This window comes from Electrona antarctica (assembly GCF_951216825.1).
Source record: "Electrona antarctica genome assembly, chromosome: 16".
NCBI classification, from domain to species: Eukaryota; Metazoa; Chordata; class Actinopteri; order Myctophiformes; family Myctophidae; genus Electrona; species Electrona antarctica.
Genome location: NC_136797.1, coordinates 41918443 through 41942989, shown reverse-complemented (window position 1 = coordinate 41942989; position 24547 = coordinate 41918443). Strand labels below are relative to the sequence as shown.

The window sequence follows — 24547 nt, the reverse complement described above, 5'->3', positions numbered from 1 at the left end:
TGCAGTCAACTTTACACAGTGTAAAGTGTCCTTGGGTTTCTTGAAAAGCATCGTAAATCGATTCAAATCGATTGGAACTGCATGGTGACAATTTAAATTTCAGATGTGTAAAAAAAAAGAGGATCTTTGTAAGACAATTGATAGAAAATTAGTTTACAGTCATTTGCTATATTGTATTGAAAAGAAGATATAAGAGAAGAAAATTAAAAGAGAAGAAAATACTGGATTTGGGTATGAGAAATAATAATAAAATATATTTTTTCTGTCATTTGTCTGGAAAAAGAATTTGTGTTTAAAAAAATAATGACATTTTGTATCGTGAACCTTATGTGTTTCAAACACTATCATGAGTTGAGTGAATCATTGCATGCCTAAAAGTCACAATAAAATACATTTAAGTTACAATAATCTCTAGTTACAGTATGGCTATTATCACCATCATTGTCGCATTTACTATGAAAACCTGCATTTCCGTGTGTCACATCACGCATCCATGGTCACGCCTTGAGACATCACACCTCCATATATGGTCATGCCTCATGACATCACACCTCCATATATGGTCACGTCTCGTGACATCACGCCTCCATTATGGTCACACCTCGTGACATCACGCCTCGTGACACGTCACGCTACCATATATGGCCATCTCCATATTTGAAGATCACGACACTGACCTCATCTAATCCTGGATAACCATACATGGACAAGACTGGATCATCACCTATATGGAACTGGCCAGCAACTCTACATCTGACCTCAAACCATTAGATCTCCATATATGTTGATCCTACCACACCCGTCCTTCCTGTTCTGACATTCCATATGTTGATCTGACCTCATCAAACCCTGCACACTCAAGACACGCTCCATATATGGCCAGTACAGAATTCCTTCCATATGATCTGACCCCACAGGCCAAAGCGCCAGCGCTCGCCCATCAGTCTGCCGTCACCCAGGCGCATGCATGCACGCGGCATTGTCGGGCGAGGTCGCTTCTCGCCCTCAGGGCGTCTTACTGTGGATATTATGACTATTATTATTATTTATTGCCCTTATTATTATTATTATTATTATTATTATTATTATTATTATGTATTAGTTAGTTATTTTGTAGATTTTGAATATTATTTCAAAACATACAGTAACCACTGTCTTCAGTCCTTACATTTTGGCCATTTGAAAATAGCCAATCTACAAGCTCACAATGTGTGTGACCTTGTAGACCTTGCTTACTGTAAATCGCTCTGGATTAAGAGCGTCTGCTAAATGCCGTCGAGCTTCTAGTTTTTATACATTTGCATAATGAGTACTTATACTTTCATATACTTGTACATTTTTATACCAATACTTTTGTAATTTTACTCAAGTAAATTTTGAATATCGGACTTTTACTTAACAGAATAGCCTACATTGCAGTATTGATACTTTAAGTAGACCTAACAAATTTGAGTATACTTTTTCAACCACTGCACCACACAATACTGCATTGAAGTTTACATCAAGATACTCAAGAAGAAAGAATCAAGACCAGGAAAATTCTGTATACTTTGATTTGATATGATATAAGTACTGGGATTGAGTTACTTTATCACTTACTCATATACAATACAGGTGCAATCAGTGGAATGTTGCTGGGATATGTTCCACAGAGACTTCGCTAACACAACAATATAATAATAATAATAATTAATAATACATTTGGTTAAATTTGTACATTTGCAGAGTTAAGGGGGTCTTTGCAAATAAATCATTTACAAACCACTAGTACTATAGTTGGACTCCCATAGGCCATAGTGTCGTAGTAAATCAGTGTCATGCATATTCTGAAGAAAATCCGGAGACTTGACATTCAGTAGCTTAGGATAGAAAAACACAGACATGTTGATGACCACTGATTACTAGTAGTATTATAGTATATGAGAGAAATAGATAATAAATATACCGTATATAAAATTATATTCACATGATTCAGTCTCTTATATTTTAGCCACTGCCTCAGCATCACACGGTTTTTAATATGAAACTTTTACAGAAACACAATTATAAATTCATCATATAATCAGAAATGTGCACACATAAACTTTTCTCAGACATTATTTACTAACCCTTAATAAGCAAGTAATACAAAAAAATATTTTATAATTGTATAATAATTTTATTTTCACATCTTGATATGTAGCACAATATCTAGACTATACAGTATTTAATGCAGTTACATAGACCTGGCTGTCTAGATTAATGTGTAGTTGCAAATGTGTAATAACTATTTTATAATAATTTGTTGTGTGAATATCTATCTATCTATCTATCTATCTATCTATCTATCTATCTATCTATCTATCTATCTATCTATCTATCTATCTATCTATCTCCATTTATTATGATCTGTGTATAGCAGCATCATCATCATCAGTATGTGAACTGTGAACTGTGGATAACCCCATGACGTAGCAGGCAGCAGCAGACATATGGAAACCTATATAGATATAACATTTTCATTCCATATGTGTCCGCTGGTGGATTGATGAAGCCGCTGATCAAAAAAAAAAAAAAAAGGTCTGCTTTATCAATTTGACTTCGGTGTGTGTTGATGAGAAGGATGATGATGAGCTTGTCCTCCTCAGACAGAGTCGTTGATGATGTCCACCCCGCCGATCATGCTCCCTCCTCGTCTCGTCGTAAACTCTTGTGCACCCTCTGGTGCTTGGTAGTCTCCCAAACTTCTTTGTGTGTAGCCTGCGTTGCAGATTGTCTTCCTTGTCTGTGTGGTTGCTCATTATTCAGAGACAGACGGCAGATCTCAGGTCATCTGCAGCTGCAGCAAAGGAGAAGCAGGAGGAGGAAAGATGGCGATCATCCATTAGACCGGACCGGGCACACACGCATGAAATACGAGGACAGGACACACGGGGACAACTTTTGGGAAGATCGCTTCGGGAGAACGTCGCACCAGTGAGTTTTTTAACACCATATTTCCCAGTTTCGGCCACGAGATTTCAGGCTTTGGATGGGGGCTTGATCGCGGTCTGTGCGAGAACGTCGTTATGGTAGATCATGGGATATAATTTGGAGAGCGCCTCGTGAATGACCTGGAAAGAAGAGCTTATCCCCCCTCTTTTCGGTTTAGTTTCAGGACCAGCCCGACTTCGGAGAGAAAGAAGCAGCCGGGGCGACAATACAAACACGGGGTGAGCGCTCAGCCCTGGCTGGCACCCATGGTAGGCAAAGTCAAGTGGGTTCTTCATAGCTTCTCAATACATATTCAACCTATAGCTTCGCTACAATGTCGCCTTCTCTCGGCGTGTTGTCAGTGACATGAGGAAATGGACACCGCGAAACGGACGTTGTTGCCATAGATAGCGCGTTGGTTTCAGTGTTTTGTTTTTCCTCTTTATTCTGACTAGATGTCTGCTCTGGGGAGGAATTAGAGTCCGTTGTTGTCCCACACTGGCGGTGTGTGTGCGCCGTGTTGTTGTGTGTGTGCTTGCTTTAGCTTCATGGAGAGGAGAAGCCATTGCACCGACTCTGCTCTGCTATCCTCTCCCAACCAGCCTCTCCTGCTGTAGGAGCCGAGCCTCCATTAGCGACCCAGTCTGGCTGGCATAGCCGCTGGTCCACGTCCAGACTAGTAGAGCACACGCACACCATGAAAGAGCCTTGTCCATTGGAGACTGTGTGCGTGTGTGCTGCTCTCTCCACCGGACGGCTTTCCTTCAATTAACACCCCCCCACCCCCCCACCCCCAATTTGAGACGGCGATCTCCACCACATTTGGAACTATCTTAGATAAGGGCTGCCTTAATAGCGACGGGCAGATTTCTATTTCTTTTTTAGCCCAGGGTGACTTTTTGGTGGGTTATTTTAGCATGCTCGTGTCGAGTGTTTTGGATGCGTATTATTACACTGTCTGTCAGTGGTCTGAACTGAAGTCAGGTAGGCACTAGGCAGTGTCATAGTAGGGCTTCACCATAAAATGGTGGAAGGCAGATGAGTCTCCAAGGAGAGCCCTGGAGTCAGACAGGCAGGAATGATCCCTCACGCCAGAACAAAGGTTGACTCTCTTGGTCCTGAAAATAGCCACAATCGTTAGATTTTTTTGTTTTTGCTTTTAGTTTGAAAGTTTGACTGCTCATGGATGCAGAAGAACTCTGAAAAGTGGCGTTAGATTCTTAAATGATGGAATTGTGGAATAAAAGTCAAGGTTAAAGTAGTTTTTTGTCCAAAAACGTATTTCAGTCATTTGTGCCCTAACACATACCCACTTACCTACAGTATGTCATGTAATATTGTGGATTATTTCATGGCTTCCTTAATACTATTTGACGTTCCTTGCGACTGTGGTGGTTGCAGAGGGACACATGAGTGAGATGGGAATTTTAATGCTGAATAATGCAGTGTTTTAGCCTGCAGGTAGTTAATGTTCTACAAAGTGATACACACACACACACACACACACACACACACACACACACACACACACACACACACACACACACACACACACACATTCTGGTAGAGAGAGTGATTGCACTGGTAGATACTTTAGGTGTGGAAGTTCTCAAGAAGATTCTCAAGAATATTCTCTCCAGCTTGTTGCAGGATCAGTTCTGGTCAGATGAGAAATCAAACACTGTAGGAACATTGATGGAGGGATTTAAAGTCCAAATGGAACTATTTTATATATATTTTCGTTTTTATGGCATAAAGTGTGTGTGTGTGTGTGTGTTTTGTGTTTTAAACTCAACTTTTATTATCATGCATTTATATTGGGCTGGCTACACACCTGTTATTACAATACAAGGATATTGCTTGTTGCAATGCTGTAATGTTGTATTTAGACATTTATTACAGGATTTTAGTGGGTTTATCTCTCAGCAGGACACAAGTTGTAATGCACTTTAGTTAATGATGTATGCCAGACAGTGGTACAACCATCAGTGACTTCTGTAGGAATTATATTCCAGAGAGCTCTCTCTCTCTCTCTGTAGACCAGACCCATTTGTCTGGAGTGAAGGAGGTGTGTTTTCATCTGTGCATGTGTTGTGTGCTCTTGTGTGCATGCATGTGCATGTGTGTGTGTGTGTGTGTGTGTGTGTGTGTGTGTGTGTGTGTGTGTGTGTGTGAGAGAGAGAGAGAGTTGCTGTGTGCATGGCTGTGCTATGCTCTGCAGTTCCCCTGGCCACTGTGAAATCTTGCTGACAAGGAGAGTGAGCTTGACACACGGTGCTGCGACAACGGGGCTGAGAAGAGCAATCAAAATGGTGGCGCTCTCCCTTCTCCCTGGTGGTGTGGCAGTCACAGGGCAAACAGGTTCTCAAGGAGAAGCTGATAGGGGAGACTGGGTATGATTCTGCTATGGCTGACAGATTGGTTTCAGGCTAGACACGTTGGTTTCCTCCAGTGAAGTATGCTCAGCAGATGGGCTGAATGTTTTAAATGTTGGACTTTTGTCTGATGTTTTTTTTGTTGTTGTTGAAGGAACCGGTAAATCTTGGATTATAAAAAATATTAGTAGACGTGCTGTTTTCTCACTTATGCAGTTTGCTTTCATAGCTCTCACATGTTCTCCAGTGAATGTCAACTTCTGAAGTGACACAGACCAGTTTCGTTTTTCAGCTCAGGTTAGCAGTTAAAGTATGTAGGGTTTTTTTTAACCCCTACTGTACATCTTTGGGTATTCAAGTTTTGATTACATTTACAATAGCATTCTGAAGGAGTCAGTCAGTCAAGTGAACAACATGCTCTTATCAGGTTTGTATAATTGGGCTGCGTAAAGTAGTGTAATTATTTGACTATATTGTTGTCTGTACCAGTGATGCAAATAGCTTGCATCCTGCATCCTTAGACTCACTAAATTGAGAAAGGACCCAATCATGTCACCCTCCGGGGGACCTGGGTTGCAATACTGTACTCAGTACTGTACTCTAACGTTGTTGAAGTAGGACTCATAAAATATCCCTGGGACCCATCTAGAAGACCACCCCTGGGTCCCGGGACCCATTACATTGAAAACATATTTACAGTAAGTAAACATAGCCTACCGTTTAAGACTGGATGTGTCAGTAACCAATTGTGCAGGATTAGGACAAACCTTTAGGCCAAATATTGGACTAATCTATAGTCTAGCCAACTTTAAACCAAGTCATACTGTAGGTGACTTGACTTATAGCCCAGAATATTAGTTGATACTAGGTGTTGCTGTATTCATTTTGAAGGAGATGGTGCCGTGGCCCGTGCTATGCTAGACAAGATACTTTAGAACAAAAACAAAGATCAAAGAGCTATTTGTTGTTTGGTATCTAAGGATTACCCTAAAAAGTAACCATTTTGAAAGAGGGGGATTAAAAAAGACAAAACTTTGGTTTGAATGCTGGGTGGAAGGAAGTGGTTGTATAGCTCATTACTCACTCTGACACTCTGGTCTCCTTGTGTGTGTCTCTCTCTATGTATCACACACATACACATGCGTGCGTGCACACACACACACACACACACACACACACACACACACACACACACACACACACTCACACTTGCGTGCTGCTCACTGGTGATGCACCAAGCCTGATTCATCCTTCGTTGCATGCGGACAAGCAGATCTACAAGCTCACAACGTGTCGCTTTTGCAACGCGTTGTGAGCTTGTAGATCTGCTATTTCCGGCGCGCAACACCGCCATACAACCGTGTATACATCCGGCATTACTCTGCTCTCTACCTGGGGCAGTGGAGGAGGCTGGAGAGACACACAAAAGCCAATTGAAATGCTCCAGCGAGTGCATTCTTGCCATGATGCATGGCTCATCAGATGCAGTTTGTGCATGTATAGAAACATGCTGGCCCCATTTCAGAAAGTCTCTCGTCACCATAATATAACCACTTCTATCTACCGCTGTGATTTTCAGTGACCTCCCTTGTGCCATTGCTGTTGCTTTTTGCTTTTATTGTTAAAATAAGTGTTATATGAAGCTATGCAAACATTGTAGTATCACTTTGAATCTTGGTATTTCTCCATAACTAAGTAGTAGTAACTAAGTAATAGCACTAGTAGGTTGGCACTGACAGTATGCCATTGTTATTAGGAGTTTGTTTCAATAGAACAAGGCATTGGCTCTCAAGGTGTCTTGTCTTCCAGTCTCGGGTTGTATTGTTGACTGTTGCAACATCTACTCTTAAATTGCCAGTACAAAAAGTTATATCTCGCTGTCAATATTGAAAGTAACATATTTCATATGACTTCAATATACTCCATCAGAAAGAATGGTACGTTATTTAGCCTATATTGAAAAACTCAGCATGGACAGCCGTCCAGGCCGTCCAGGTCTTCATAGGACAAATCAAGTAATCGAAAAAACCCGTTCCACAGGTTAAGTTAAAGGAGCATTCAGTGATTTGGGTGATTTGGAAAACCACCCAGTCCGCCCCGGTAACAAAATGTGCACATGCACGCTCTACAGTGGGGGGAAGTGCAACAGGCCAACAGCATGTGCACCAAGGCCCACCCCCACTCGATCATGATTGGAGGAAGGCCCCTCTCATCCTGATTGGATGAAGGTTTTGCCACCCGCCACCAAAACTGAAACTAGGGTTTTTTGACCCAGGGGCTCACTGGGGACAGGGAGGATTTCCTTATATGGTCAGCACACTCTATAGTAGGGAGGATTATCCAGAAAAAAAGAAAAAATAAGTGATATTTGAATTAAGTCAAATCACTGAATATACCTTTAAGGCTCCTTCCCCTGCTCCTTACAAGATACAGTAAAGCACCTCTGTCAGCCTCACACACACACTGCCTGGGGTGGAAAAATCCTGAATTCTTTAGAGCCTGGCCGTTCCTTGGGCAGCGTGGTGGTGGCACTGGACAAGGCCTTCATTGAGCAGGAACAGGAGTGGTCTTGTAGACGGGAGGGATCCACTGACTCGGGCCTATACGAAGCAACAGAGCTGTCCGAGGACGATTAAATATTTAAGGGCTTGGAAAGGAGGTCTCGTGGTGAGTTAATATTGATGGGTCTCTCATCTTTCCTTCTCAAACTCTTGTCGACTTACCTCGAGAGGTTGGCTCGGTGCACCTAGAGAGGAAGGAACCTCGCTTTTCTTCTCTTCCAGGCTAAGCACTCGTTTCAAAAGATCACTGCCAGATCAGTCTTTAAATTCATAATATGTAACCTTTCCCCTGTGTTTACATGACAAAACACCTTTTTAACATTTCCCTCTGTACCAGCAGTTATCAGCCAGTGGAGCAGTGTGTTGGTGTTTACATGCAGAAACAAGTTTGCTGTAGGTGTTTTCATGGTTTGTTTTGGTTTCACCAAAAATGTCCCTGGCGTCTACGAAAACAAACCAAAATACAGTGATAACTGATAACCTAGTCCTAGGGCAGTGTGTCTCTGCAGGTAAATACCACCACAGTACTCTACTGGCTAATAACTGCCGGTATAGACTAGAGGGAAATGATGGTTGGGTAACATGCTTTTATCGTTTTGTTATGTAAACACAGGGCAAAGTGACATACTATGCCTTTAACAGCATTACTGCAAAGGTAGAACTTGATCAACTCTTTTATCAGTTTTTTTGTTCCCAGTCAATTTTAGTTTAATCCTGTTTTTATATTGTCCCCCTCTGTCACTGCCATGTGCCAACCCCTAATGCTGGTCTTGGGAGAGTGTAGACATTACAACCACGCGTCCCCCTCTAATACACAAAGTCACCACTCACCAAATGCTTCTTTACACCTCGCAGAGAGGAGTTTCACTAAGAGTCGTAGCGCGTGCAGAGGAAAACATGCCACCCCTCCCAGTTCTGTTCCCAGTTGAACTGGTACCCCGACTTGTCTGTAGGAGGCGCTATGGTGCAGTGACAGAACACGCTTCCTACCCGCCAACATGGCAAATTGTGTTAGGAAAAAACAAAACAAATCAAGGAAACTAATCCCAGTCTTGTTCAAATGTCTTGTGTGTATCACAGTCTATATGGACTATATGCACACAGAATAACACTTCCTACTTCCAGGCCGCTTCCCTACTTCCTTCACAGGTGTTACCGATGATACTAATTAAGGATCTGTTCTATTTAGTGTGCAGTGGTTCTCAAACGTTTTAATTTCAAGGTACAAGAGTTACACACCCGCATGGGGCCATTTGGAACCCACTCAAGGACACATTTTGATACCCACTGGTGTTTCCAATGAGCCAACACGCACAATTGACGATATTCAGACCGCGGCCATCTTGACAGCAAGGTGCTAACTAGGTGCAACTTCTCATTGACAGCCCATTCATCCAAACAGAAAAGTCCTATCTAATTGTATTAAGCAACGTCAAACTCACTAACATTACAGCTGTACGGAAAGCTTGAATTATCCTCTTTCAATCTGTAAAGGTTTTGTTTCAGAAACATCCACCGTAGACATGTTATGAGTTACTTCCTGTCAAGAAATTCTGTGCAGGTTATTATTGTCAGAGTTTGGGAGTGCTCGTTGGATATCACTCAACAGCCCTGCATACCACCTGTTTTGAATTTGCACATAATGCAGGAGGCAGCAGGAGGTTGCTTTACTAAAAACGAGTGCTTCCAAACTCCAATACATAGGAAAAAAATCACCTGCAAGGAATTTCTTGACAAGAAGTAGCTCATAACAAGTCTACAGTGGATTTTTATGAAACAAACACTTTGCAGATAAAAAGAGGATAGTTCAAGCTTTTTGCACAGCTGCAATGTTGGTGAGTTTGACATTGTTTAATACAATCAGATAGGACTTTTCTGTTTGGATGAATGGGCTGTCAATGGGAAGTTGCACCTAGTTAGCACCTTGCTGGCAAGATGGCCACGGTCTGAATATCATCAATTGCAGCACCCAGACTCTGTTTGACCAGAATGGAACAGAGCCTTCATTAGTATCGGCGCTAACACCTGTGAAGGAAGAACTTCTTGGTCAGTTTGAGGCGCTCCATCATCCTGACCAGTTTGTAACCTCACCCACTGTCTGTAACTGAAGGAACTCACTGGCATGTCAGGGTTGCAGGGAAGTCACCAATGCACCATCTTCATGTCAATGCACCATCTTCTGTACAGTATACAAGTTACTAGCCTGTGGCAGACAAATCTGCCACAGGAAGAACAAAAATCCCTGGGGAGATTGGTCTGTACTCCAAAGTTCCAGACTAATATCTACACAGTGATATTAGTCTGGCCATGCCAGGCTAACAAGTTACAACATACACATTCAGAGCATCTAAAATATTCGTCTTTGGGCAAGCTCCATTTTATATATATTTTATATACACGCACGCGAGGATATAGGCCTACTTTATTGAAGGGGAGAGGCTGAACAGAAACATACCTCTTAGCCTTTGTGAGTTTGTGTGACAGGAGAGAGGGACAACAAATTAACGCTAATATGTTTCTCTGGCAGGAAAAGTAGCCACAACTTCATTAAATGGATATTATACCAATTATACATTCGTTACATTTTGTAAAGAGAAACTCAACCTTATAATATCATTAACGTCATTGCTTGGATGTGGTCTCGTTTATTGTGGCCTCGTTTAACCAAAAGACCAGTAACGTTCACGTGGAGATAATATAAATTTGTACAAAAAAGGAATCTAGTTTAGGATCCTACTAACTCTAAACCTACCAACAGCAATTTTGTATACCATCAGGTTGACATAGGCTACGGTAGAATTCATGGGCAGTGTTGCCATGTCCGCTTATTATAAGTGACTTTGGGCTTGTTCTTCTCAAACATTTTCATGCTAAGGACCCCTCATCAATGAATATGTATTTGTCCACCGACCATTGTGCCACGGACTCCCAACATTTGTGTTCCACATATTCCTCATATTTTTACACGTTCTTCAAGATTCCTTTTGAAAATAGCCGATCTACAAGCTCACAACATGCCGCGATGCTACACGTTGTGAGCTTATAGATTTAAGTGCTCATGTGGCCTAGTGAGTACTCGCTCCCTTTGGGCTTGTTTTCATAGACCTGGTTGCCTGTTCATAGGAGACAACAGCAGCTTTGCCTCCAGGAAACGGTGCTCTGTGAGAGATGGGCTTCATGGCTGCATGGAATGTCTGCTGGTTTCCTGGAGCAATTGTCCTTGTGGAAAAACACTTCCTGGTTTCTCTCCAGACCTGTCCTTGGACATCCTTCAGCTGTGTCTCTTTTCAATCCCACTTGGTTTAGTCCATGGTCCTGTGTTTTGTGTTCGGACTACGAGGAATATACAAACAGAATTATGCTGTGGAAAAACGTACAATACAATAGCAACAGTTTTATTTTTGCATGCTGAACTAGGTACCTTTTTTATTTCTCTCTTTAAACTTAAGGAAAGAAAACCTATTGAGACAACCAAAATACCTATTCCCATACAGATTTGGACAAACAAAATATAATAAATGTATGTTGCCAGAGGCTTGCAATTAGTTAGCCATTTTCTGTGGGATGGAATATTTACTTAACTACGTTGCTGGGGGTCATTTTGAGCTTTGTTTATTTGTGTTTTCTTTTAACGTATGAACATTTTTTCCTCCACCTCTGAGGCTATTAGAATGTATGAAGAACCTGTTTAAAAATGTGTACACAGAAACATTGCGTCATACAGGGCTGAGTCTTTTTGCTTCAGCGTTATCGTCTGTAGAACCTTTGTGCAGATATCTCCTTGAAGCTCTGCTTTAAACCACAGTAACCCAAAGGGGGGATTGATCCATAGCGCCATATTTGGAGTCATGCTGAGATCTCTTGAGAAGATCGTCTGCAGCTAGCGATGAAAAGAGAAGGCCCCCCACACACACACACACACACACACAGTATTGGTCGCTGTCTTTGTACCGAACGCAGTTCACAGTTCTGCTTTTGCTGGTTGCCACGACAAGCCAAACCTAGTAGAGGAACCAATGAGAGGGAGGTTGCTTGCCCAGGTCTCTGTGTTCTTAAAGCTAAACATTTCCATCTGTGTAACAAGATAGCAGCAGCGAGCAGAGGCAACTCCTCTTGGCTGAAACGGGACAGGGAGGGGAACAGGTTGGCCAGCTTGCTGAGACCTTGAGGAGCACAAAATGGTGGATGGTCATACATGCCACTGATACTCTTGTGTGACTGGTTGTGTCTCCTTAGCCACAGTAGGTCCCGCTGCTGTGTGAAAATGGATTCCTCTGTCTGTCTGTGTGTGTAACGTTTGGCCCAGCCTCTGCTCTGATGCAGAAGATAATTCTGTCAGCCCTGAGAGAGAGAGAGAGAGAGAGAGAGAGGGAGAGAGAAGAGAGAGCAGCCAAGTGAGGTGACTATACTAAAACAGGTTGAGCAATAGCCTGACAGTGAATCCTAACCATGCATGTCTGTCTGTTTCCACCCCTTATCCACCCAGAAAGCTTGAGCTCCCTCCCAGGACAACCTTCTTCTTGACTTCTGTTAGATTTTGCAGTTTGATCTGCATTACATTTTACATCGACACTCAAACAGATAATGTGACGTCTGTCTGTCTGCAACAATCCTAGACCAGCAAAAAGAAAATCATCCAAGATAAAATGGTGGTTGGTTCGTGCAAAACCAGAGGAATGTTAGAACGGAGTCATTTTTGGATAGTCATTGGAATGAGGAGAGCCTGTGGTTGGGTATATACCTCAGCTGACCTTCAAAACCTGCGTGCTTTAGCTCAGGGATTTATCCTACCAGCCTCGTTGTGTTCTGTTTGCAATGCTATGTTTGAAGGTCACTTGGATAAAAACACATCGCCAGACCTTTTATTCTACTGAAGCTTGTGATTTAAATGCAGGATGGATGAACGGCCGTGAACGCTTTGAAAGGCTGTTCTTGAGTTACAGTAACATTTTGTGAACAGTCTCTTTTTAGCAGCCTTTTCTTTTATAGGTTTTTCACCATGACAACCGGAAGGCAGTAGTCAGATCAAAGATGGCCATTTGCGCCAGAGAGGGAGTCTCGTGATGATGTGCTCTGCGTTGCAGTCATCCGTTTCCAAGATGGAACGATCGGAGCTTCCTGCTAGAAACAAAAGGCAGCCTCCCTCCTCAGAGCAAGGTTACTCGTAGCATTGTGATGTTCGCGGGTTCGTTCATTTGCGGTTCAGTCGTAGAATGATATGTGAAGTCAGCAAGATAAAAAACCCTTGAATGGAGAAAGGAAATATCTTGGTAAAGAAAGCCCCTATGAAGAGGAGAACAGTGTCAGAGATGTAAAGTAATAAAGGCTGACTGAACTGGTGGGTGATGTCAGGCAACCATCTGTCAGAGTCAGGGTGGGGGAGAGAGAGAGAGAGAGAGAGAGAGAGAGAGAGAGAGAGAGAGAGAGAGAGAGAGAGAGAGAGAGAGAGAGGCTGACACACACAGGCTCCGTCTGACCTTGCAGTATGGACGACCCAGACGTCAAATAGCAAATTATCATCTCTCCCTCAGGATTAGCATAGTATAGAAGCAGCTACAGGAATTGCGCTAAGGGTATATCATTTGTGTGTGTGTGTGTGTGTGTGTGTGTGTGTGTGTGTGTGTGTGTGTGTGTGTGTGTGTGTGTGTGTGTGTGTGTGTGTGTGTGTGTGTGTGTGTGTGTGTGTGTGTGTGTGTGTGTGTGTGTGTGTGTGTGTGTGTGTGTGTCATTTGAAGTGAGGACTTGATTGAATTGAAGGCCTCAGTCAGCAGTATAGCTTGAGGTCCAAAGATCAGGATTCTCCCCCTCTCTTGAGGCCCTACCTACACGTTGCTCTTTATCACTGAGGTATTATACATATATGTTGAACAATGTTGCGCCTTGATTAACGTCCTGCACCATATATATATATATATATAATCTCAGGTACTATGTTTAATTTGTCTTGTGGTACAGAGACCCCTTGGTAAATATGATAAGAGAGACCCTACGGTTGTGCTGTTTGTGAAACAAGCTTGTAAATATATGGAAACCCCTTACTTGGTGCGCATGCGTGCGTGCTAATCTTGCAAAGCGTTGGACCAATCGGCACCAAACTGCGTGTATGCTGCCAGTGGGCCAAGAAGGAAGATATAGATTTCTTCAAATCTGTGCACAGAAAATATTTGATTTCATATTTCTGTGCGTAGGCTCCTCCTGACCCAAGGGCCACATGGCTCAGGAACCGTTGATTCCCAAGGCTGCTTACCTTTACCTCCGCCCACCTGTCCTTCAAGGATCCATCGCTGTTGCATACGGAACTGTTTTGGTGCTGTATGTGTGGGTGGTGATGTCATTCATTCACCTTGTTAGCTCTACCTTGAGGCCACATAGTGTTTTTTCTTTCTCCTCCTGAGGCCTCTATATATGGTAATATGGTATGCTGATCTACACTCATCCCTGTCAACTTTTATCCAGCCGTCCAATCACAATGGAAGAGGGGCGGACAGTGACGTTGTTGAGTACACATCCAAAGTAGACACGTGTAGAGATATAAATTTAAAAATATATATTTTAGCAATCTACAAGCTCACAACACGTCACACGGGTTATGATGAGTTTTTAGATCGGCCATTTTCGATTAGTTGTGTAAAAGTTTAAAATACGGTTTATACTGGTTTAGCTGATTTTGATGCTTAACTAATTTAGCTGGGGACTCCCCGAAACGCCCTCAAGGACCCATGGGGGTCCCCAAACCCCACTTTTGAGAACCACTGTCTTACCTACAGTACACACACATGAATGGAGTGCCTAAATAATCTACAAGGCAAAGCCCATCGTAATTCTACTTGTCTAAGACATTTGTTAAATGCTTAACTAATGGGTGCAATGGCAATTCCCAACTCACTGCATCATTTAACATGCAGTGAGTGCCAAATATATCCCAAATTTTATGAAGGCTTTTTAGGGATGGCTCTGTACCAATTTGCAGTTCCGATACATGTATGATTATCTGCCAACAGCAATAATTCAATTCTCTGTTTCACTTAAACATCTTGCGAGCTGTATGTCTTTTCCAGAACTAAGTCCAGAACTAAGTACATTATCTCAAGTACTGTACTTAACCCCCTTATGGCCACCCTAATTTACAGTGGATTGTGCCTTCTACCTGCACTATTCATATTTTTTAATTCATCATTTTAATGCCAATAGAAAAATCCGTGATATACACAATATATCTCTTTACTGGACTATTTCCAATTTTCAATACTTTTACTTCTACTCCACTACATCTCAGAAGTAAATATTGTACTATTTACTACCACTACAACTATTTGAAAACTTTTGTTATTAGTTACTTTTTATTAATATTACAAAACATAGGCCTACATTACCCACTTCAGCCCTATACATTTAGACCATTTGAAAATGGCAGATCTACAAGCTTGTAGATCTGCTATTTTCAGAAGATTATTATACATTTGAAATCTTTAAACTGGCCATTCTTTCTTTTAATTTTTTATCCCATGATTTTGTAACCCATGTTTTTACACAGTGTCAATTATCTAATGTAATCCTGTGCTCTACACTCCCTCTGCCAACCTGGGGAGAGCAACGGACTGATCTCATGAAAATGCTTGAGGAGTCCAAGCCGCTTCTTTTCATCTGACAGAGGGGCGTTTCCCTGGTTGGACGTAGAACGTGGAAGGAACACATTATTCCAACCAGTTCCTTTCCCCATCCATCAGCCCCGGCTGGCCAGGGGAGGCAGTTTAGAGTCCAGGATTTCTGCAGTTTATTGTGAGGGTACCTACCCTAGGGGACACGGGGAGAACATGCAAACTCCACACAGAAAGGCCCATTCAGTACAGCAATATGTATTCCTTACAAGACTTTTAAATCGATCAAGTGAAATCAAGTTCTTCAGTTTTAAAACTGATTGTAGACAGTTCCACGTGTGAGGGGCATAATGATGAAAGGCAGTCTTACCCAGTTCAGAATTAACTTAATTAACAGTTTAACACTGCATGCATTGCATTTGGCTGTTTAGCTTTTTCCGCCATAATAAGCTTAAAATACCTCCACAGTCCACACAGCTGACCTGACGACTGCAGGCACCTCTCACATGCTACGCTGAGTAGAGTTACGGCTCTCCTTGTCCCGTGGCCGTGACCCAGTATGCTGCTACTGTACTTCTCCTTTACGGCATGTCACACCAAAGTGTGGCCGCAGTTGTTTACTGTACGTGATGTTTAAGGCTAGATTTACCGGTGGATCGTCCGTATTCTATCTTTTAAATGAATTTCTTTCTTCTTTTTTTTTTAGATCCAATCAAGCGTTTTTCCGCCAGTGTCAGACTGACACTGGTGGAGTCTGGGTAATTGTAGCACTTGTTATGAATTTACATTTATACGCGGTGAAAGAACTGCTGCATCCAGTGTAAATTCATTTTAGATTGCAAATCTTCACCCCTTAAAAGGTTGTCACTTTCAAAAGATTGTTTTTCCAGAGATATTTTATAAATGTTGGCTGCTTTATGCTTACTGTAGGTTGATCTCATGGTCTCACAAGCAATATGGGCATATAGGGTCTGGGCCAGGTTTAATACAATGCCAATATGCTTGGAACTTGGAAGGTTGGCCTACATATCTGCCACATTTGGCATTTCTCTCTTTGAGGACATTATTATTGTCCATTTTCTATTCTGTTTTTCCCACAGCGTCGTCCGGTTCAATCCGCGGGCATTCAGTGGCAAAATTCAGGACACATGACATGCCCGAACTGCTGCGACACCTGTGTCAATCATCATTGCTAGGCCTCACTCACACGGTCGCAACAGATTGCTGTATGCTTGTTGTATACAAAGGGTGTGACACAGCTTGCCCCAATGCATTTCCAATGGGAGTCACATGGTTTGACACAACATTTGTGTTGTATGAGGGGGAGGGGCGCAGTCGAAACACAGCCGAAAGCCATACAACAGCTTGTAGTCCAAAATGTTCCATTGGAAATGCATTGGGGCGGCCATGACACTCACAGCATTCATACAACAAGCATGCAGCAATGCGGCAAAGGTCTGAGTGAGGCCCTAGTCATGCAAATCAGTGTTGTTTCCAGTGGTGGAAAAAGTACTCACATTTTGTACTTAAGTAAAAGTATCAATACTGCAATGTAGAAATACTAGTAGTATATCTACAAGCTCACAAGGTGTCACATCGCGGCACATTGTGAGCTTGTAGATAGGCTATTTTCAAATGGCCGAATTGTATATAGGGCAGAAGTGGTTACTGTATGTTTTGTAATAATAATCAAAATCTACAAAGTAGATAAAGTTTTCAATTATATGTAGTGTAATTATGTAAAAAATCATTAACATGGTGAAACACATCTTGATGACATCATCAAGATGTGTTTCACCATGTTAAGGATTTATTTCAGACCTCCAGTTCTAGGAAACACAGAATGGGGGAACTTTTTTATTATTTCCACACAACAGCTCTAAGGTACATTAATGACATAGTAAAATGTTGAAAATTAGTGGAATGCCCCTTTAAGTACAGCTGCTTAAGTACAGCACTTGAGTAAATGTACTTAGTTACTTTCCACCACTGGCTTCAACATATCCGTGCTTTTATTGTGTAGAGTCCGTGCACCAGTGTCTGTTTGGAGTGAGTCCAAAATGTTAAACGTGCTGCACAAAAATAATAACTTGTTTTCATCCACTTTGAACCTGGCATCCCTATTTTGGCCATGCCATTATTTATATGGTTAGAAATAATCAAAAATAAGGCCAAAATACCAGCTCAACACAGTAAGAGGAAGCTGCACACAGAGCCTGCCAGAGCTTGTAGAGCTGGTATTTTTTTTGCTTGTTTCGTTGTACAAAAAGTATATAGTGGGTCGGTACGTGTGTTCATGCATTAAAGGAGCATTCAGTGATTTGGGTGATTTGGAGAAAAAAAACGGTCCACCCGGTAACAAGATGTGCACATGCACACGCTCTACAGTGGGGGGAAGTACAACAGACCAACAGCACGTGCACCAATGCCCGCCCCACTCGATCATGATTGGAGGAAGGCCCCTCTCATCCTGATTGGATGAAGGCTTTGCCACCCAAAGTCCAAACCGAAACTAGGGTTTTTTGACCCCAGGGGCTCACTGGGGACAGGGAGGAACTCCTTATATGGTCAGCACACTTTATAGTAGGGAGGATTATCCAAAAAATAAGAAAAAAATATTGTTTTTTTAATTAAGTTAAATCACTGAATATACCTTTAATGCGCGCATGTGTGAAGTGGGGGGGGGGCTCAGCTTTTGTCAGATGTTAGAAGGTGGGGCTCGAAAAAAAAAAAAAAAAGAAACGGTTGGGAACCACTGTCTTTCTTGTGTACCGGCTACCATCCTGCTCTGTTGCAGTTTGTTCAGCCCTTTTTGTTGATCTATTCTTGGTTTTTGTTCCATTCCGTCGCATTCCAACCAGTCTGTGCTGTTCAAGTCTAGTTTTCATTCCAGTCCAGTAGACGTGTGTGATGGCTGTTATGACAAGGAGCTCCTACTGAAACACTATTGATTCGTCACGTCCTCTCTGAATAGGCCAGGTCCATTGATTAGCCAGGCGAGGATCGATGTCTCATCTCTGGGCGCATTCAGACCTTCTCCAAACGAATGTCGCCATCATGTGAAGGAAGCTCTCTGATGTGACCACAGGGAGGTGGTGGGGGAAAGAATTTTTTTTGAAAGTATCAATACTGCAAGGTATTGGTAAAAAAGTAAACGTCCAGAATTCAAAATTTACTTGAGTAAAAGTACAAAAGTGTTGGTATCAAAATGTACGTACAGTAAAGTACCGAAAGTAGGAAGTACTCATTATGCAGAATGTCACATTTCGCAAGTTTTCAAATGTATACAATTTATACAAAAATCTTTTGAAAATAGAAGATCTAGAAGCTCACAATCGCCACGCATTGTGAGCTTGTAGATCGGCTATTTTCAAATGGCCGAAATGTATATAGAGCTGAAGTTCTCAAATAATTGTAGTGGAGTAAAAGTGTTGAAAGTTGGAAATACTCCAGTGATGTCACAAATAGGAAAATTGTAAACCTCAAAGTACAGTACTTGTCTACTTGAGTACATGTACTTAGTTACTTTCCACCACTGACCGACAGGGAGGTGTGAGGACAGAGGTAACAGATGAGGTCATTGTCTGTCTCCCTCGTGTCTGTTAATAGCAGTCATTCTCAACCTTTTTAATTTCAAGCACTCCCAGTTTGATATGCATCACCACCATTTGATACATTCTTTTATATTACCTTTTTATAGAAGCTGGAGCTTAGCCGTGAAGAATGTCTGAAAATATATTCAGTCGTTTGAATACCTTTGTACTACGATAGGTATTCGTGATGATTTAAGATTTGTGTAAAACTTTGAATACAAAAAAAAAAGGTGTCAACATTTACACTGAGCTCCAGCACATTATTAACATTGTATTAGAATGTATTTACCCAATGAGGTCGAAATGTTTGCCGTACTAATTCACTGGTGTTTGAATGCATGGAATATTCACCAATAGTCAAATAGAGTCTGCCTGTGCACACTGGATCATGTTCCTGTGGATTATATTTATTCTATTATTATATAGGTTGTTGTTATTATTATATATGTTTACATTTGAGTGTCTCCAGCTCCTTCCTAGACCAGTGTGTGTGGACTCTATTTTTTGTAGCCTGTGAGGCATACCATTTCGGGTTTATGATCCGGTCGGAAGCAGATGATAATTTACGTTCTATTGCAGTCTGGTTTGTGGTCATCAGGCCGGAACCCCCCAAACCGGAATCAGATTTACTAAAAATATTTCCCTGCATCATATTTTTAGGGCCTACCCAATAGAAGCCTTGATGTGGCGTATGGATCAGACAAGTTTCTTCAAGTACTTCTTGGAATAGTTTGTTTGGTATTATCCATCTTTTATTCCAACTCGTAGCGACTGGCAAAACTAAAAACAAACAGGTGGGACCATAACTCTATTGGTGGTTGGGTGGGATGACCAAAACAAAGCAATGCCGAGGTTTGTAATTTCTTTTAGTTTTTAATCATCCGGTCTAAACCACGCCTAGACCGGATCACACAGGCGATTTAGTAACACAGACCATGCTTTCCTCCGGTGTGGAAAGTCTGGTGATTTTTCTCAGTTTTCACCTGTTCTTCTGTCCAGCACCTGGGACTGGGAGTCAGTGTAGTTTATTGTATGGATGGCCGTGCCATCTTATATTATTATCACATTGTATATTTACAGAATACACAGTCTACAGATTCATGCTTGTTAGCATAACAAGTGACTCAGCAGTGTGTTGGTTTGATCCGTCAATACGGTGTGTCTCGGTGAAGGGATGAGCTGCAGTACAGCAATGATTCAGAGTCTTTTTCATTTTAAGGACCCCCAGTTCGATATGCATTAGACTCCCATTTTGATAGGAGTTTTTATCTCTTGGACGGAATCTATACTGTTAAATCACAGTGTTAATTTAACTCTTGAGAGTGTACAATTGAGGGCGGCAGTGGCAGGGGTAGAGTGGCCAGTAGAACAGCCTGATGGCAACCGCAATGTTCCCAGTTCGATCCCGGGCTCCCCGAGAGTTTGTGTCGAAGTGTCCTTGAGCAAGACTCTGAACCCTGAATTGCTCCCAGTGGTTGCGTGTGTGAATGTGGGAAGTGAGGATGCTGACGTTGACTGTTCGCCGCTTCACCTCCCAATGTATGAATGAATGGACCATTGTAAAGCGATTTGAGTGCTGTAAAAATGAGCGCTGTAAAAATGCAATCCATTATTATTTGTATTAGCATTATTACAATTGGAACCAAATTAGTTCTAATTGTACACTTTGAGTTACACATCTGTAAGGGTCCACTTGGTTCCTCCTAACTATCAATCATTTTGTTGGAGACCCCCTGGAGTCCTTTCAGAACCACTTATACTAGTGGCATAAACACGTGGCATAAGACACTTGAATGTCTGTAAAGTCTTGAGACTGTACAAAATAATTTAACTAAATTGACAGTTACGAGTCCATTTGGTTCCACTACTACACTGTAGATTGGGTCCCTCCCCAGAGATTAAAATAAAATAAAAAATATCAAATGGGGGGGGTCTGTGCCTTATGGTCCTCGGAGACCCCTGTTGTATGGTATTTCCCCTGGGAAAAGGGATGAGGCAGGGACAGACAGTGTTGGCAGTGTTGCCTAGGCCCTAGGCTACACGATTAATTGACTTAATTATGTTTTTGCATTAAATATTGGAACGTTACTTGTTATTTGTATTTCTGTTTGCATTTTAGGCTTCGTAATCACAAATTGCTCAGGGCAGATATGATAAATAACTTTAAAGAAATCACTGACACATTTTATATATTCTTTTAATATTTTAAGCTTGTAGAATTTTTGAAAAAATGTTTAAAAATGTATGGACATTTTTCCACATGGAAACGATTGACGATTATGTAAAAATAATTGAGATTATTTCAAATAATTGAGATTAAACGATTACGGAATAATTGTGACAGGCCTAGTGTTACCATCGGAGTCATGTCGGATATATGAACGTTAGAGACCTCAGTTAAGTTAGCACCCCATATGATGAAAACATGAATACAATTGAATTGTTGTCATTCTTTAGTGCTGGATTTGTGCTACATTGTGCTGGTATCATTCTTTTGATATTTTAAATTATACATTCATGAGCTTTGCTGAGCCTTGCAACCCCCCATCTTTTTAGGTCCAAATTGAAAAAAAAGTGTGCTTTTTGTGCAGGGAGATCACACGTGTTGTTATCCACTACAGATATAATGGTATATTGAGACTTGTAAGCATTCTATTCCAACCAGAGACAGGTATTTCGGTTGGTGTGTGCATAACTTTGCATGCCGCCGCCGTTCTCAATGTGAACCTAAAATAACTCCCCCACAGCATGCTTCAGAAAATGTGTGCGTGATCCGTGGGCTGCAGTTATGTCTTGTGACATATTCAGACGTTGAAGTCTCCAGGTAAAGCTTAAGCTATTACAAATCCATGACATGGTGACAGTACAATTCTCTATTCAGTAGAGACTGCGGTGGCTGTGTGTGTGTGCGTGTGTGTGCATACATGCGTGTGCGCGTGCGTGCCTCTTATTGTGTGCATGTACATAGGTAGATTTCCCCAAGCTGCATTTAGGTACTGCTTTAGCAAACAAACTTGAACTTGAATCCCAGCATCCACATTCTCGAGGGAACATTAGCCAAAAATAGCCGATCTACAAGTTCACTGTGAGCTATCAGCTTGTAGATCGGCTATGTTTGGGAGATTTTGTGTAGACTGAAGTAAAGAAGTCTTCTGAAGCCTGACAGTTATCAGAAAAACTTATGTTTCTATGTCAGTCAGTTAACGTGTTCACGTCGAGGACCCCTTACATGTATTCTGTCAAGGACCCCCATCTCAAAATATATTTGTTCACGGGGACCCCTCCAGATGCAAAGATTTGAGTTAAAAATGTTCGCTTTAAAAGAATACTGTTTATTCAAAGATTTGCACAAAGTGACACAGATACCTTCCCGGTCTTAATGGGTTAAAACGATAAATAGAAATAAAACTACTCTGACTAGCTTGAGGTCAGTCTGTTGACTCTGTTCACCATCAATAATATGGCCAGAATGTCTTTCTAATTATATCACCCTGTATGGAAAACAGGGCTTGCAACCAGAGTAGGGGTGCAACATTTGATCCAACTAATCGATTTAATGGATTATGAAAAATAAGGAAATAATCAATTAATAATCAATCCCTATTTTGGGCATGTCCTTATAGGAGGGAAGCTTTAAAAAATGTCAACATAAAAAAAAGCTTATCTACAAGCACACAATGTAGCAATGTCGCGATGTGACACGTGAGCCTGTAGATCTAGCGGATTCAAATGAAAATCAACCGATAATCACTAGTAGGTTACTTAATACTTATCACTCCAGCAGGCTCTCCTGAACCTACTGGCTGTGATTAGGAAACACGGAGACGTCCCACTTTAACCCTCAGACCCAAGCCTCATTCTTAACCGGCCACGTAAGTCCCCTAACCTCATATCAGTCTTAACCGGCTACGTAAGTCATTGTCTCCACCAGGCCGAAGGCATGGGGAGAGAGTATGTTTTGCACTCCGTCCGTCCGTGTGTGTGTCCGTCCGTGTGTGTGTCCTTCCGTCCGTCCGTTACCAGCTAATCTCCGGCACCGTTAACCTGGTCGATGCCAAACTTTGCACACACACTCCCTGGATGCCAACGATGAACCTCTGCCCCGCATTTTCCAGAACGGCCTGTTATAGCGCCACCAGGAGGCCGACTTTTGTAAAACACATTTTTTGATATTACTCCTCCAGATTCTGTCCAAAAATCTCACAAATCGTTACACAGTATCTCTATGGTCATGTGCTCAAGTCGGATCTGTCCGATATTTCATATTCCATCCTAATTGGCTATAATTGGCTTTCACAGTTTGCAAGATTGCCCCGTTTTGAACAAAAGCCTCAAATCATGAACACAGCATGCAATTTACGTGAAATCTTTCACACATTTTCTTACTAGGCTGAGGAATATATCCCACCCTTTTCACATTGGCCTGTTATAGCGCCACCAACAGGTTGATTTTTGCAAAACACATTTTTGGAACAAAATGCCTCAAATCATCCAATTGCCATCAAAGGCAAACATGTTTATATTACTCCTAAACATTTTGCCAAACATCTCACACAGTCCTATCCTCCTGGTGGAGACGTGTGCCCAGAAGGGCACTTTTTCTAGTTTTCACAATGTTATCGCTTCGGAGGCAGTAATTTCACTTCCGCGTTTCCTAATCGCAGCCAGTAGGCTCCAGGCGAGCCTGCTGACTCGATTGGCGTTCAAGAGATAAGTAACCTACTGGTGATTACAGGTTGATAACATTTGAAGCGGGTGTAGCATTAGATCAGCTATTTTCACAATTCCATTCACGACTGTTGTACAACGAAATATGAAATATCATATACAGTAAGTGGTTAACGTATGACTTTAACTGAGATGTCATTTAGTCTGCATGTCACCTCGGGGAAACTTCAAAACTACAAATATAATATTTGAAATATGAATCTATATTAAATATTAGCAACATAGCAACGGTTCTGCACTTTGTTTTACATTGTATTTAGAGAGTAGCATTTTGTCTTGTCTTAACTGTAGGTACTAGTCCACTGGTTCTCAACATGGGGCCCGGGGACCACCGGGGGTCCACTCCAAATGGAACCTTACATGTCTGTAGTTCCGAGAGTGTACAGATGGACCAAATGGACCTGTATTCCAAATGAACACTGAGAATTCTACAATGTAGAGTGGGGTCCCAGAGATTAAACAAAGGGGGGTCAGTGGCCTAATGTACATCAAACTGGGGGGGGGGGGGGGGGGGGGGGTGGTGTCCATGAAATTAAAAAGGTTGACAAACAATGTAATTGTCTAAGCCAGGGGTAGGCAACCTTACGTTTGGGTGCCAAAAGTGGCACGGGAGGGTGATTTTTTTGTTCTGTAAGTTTAGTCAAATTAAGTCCACTCACATACAAATTACATCCTGTACATAATTCTCCATTAATTCAAACTGTAGCTCTGACTGTGCAGGGACTCTGGGAGATTGGTGG

At 41.8% G+C, this 24547-nt stretch overlaps 1 protein-coding gene across 1 annotated transcript in view; it reads left to right on the top strand.

Moving 5' to 3' along the window:
• Nucleotides 1-1737: 1737 nt before the first annotated feature.
• The window catches only part of znf462 (zinc finger protein 462), a 77800-nt gene continuing 54990 nt past the window's right edge, over nucleotides 1738-24547 (top strand). Inside the window, exon 1 of the mRNA XM_079523596.1 lies at nucleotides 1738-2955. The gene's annotated coding sequence lies outside the window, so the exon portion shown is untranslated. The remainder of the gene's footprint in view (nucleotides 2956-24547) is intronic.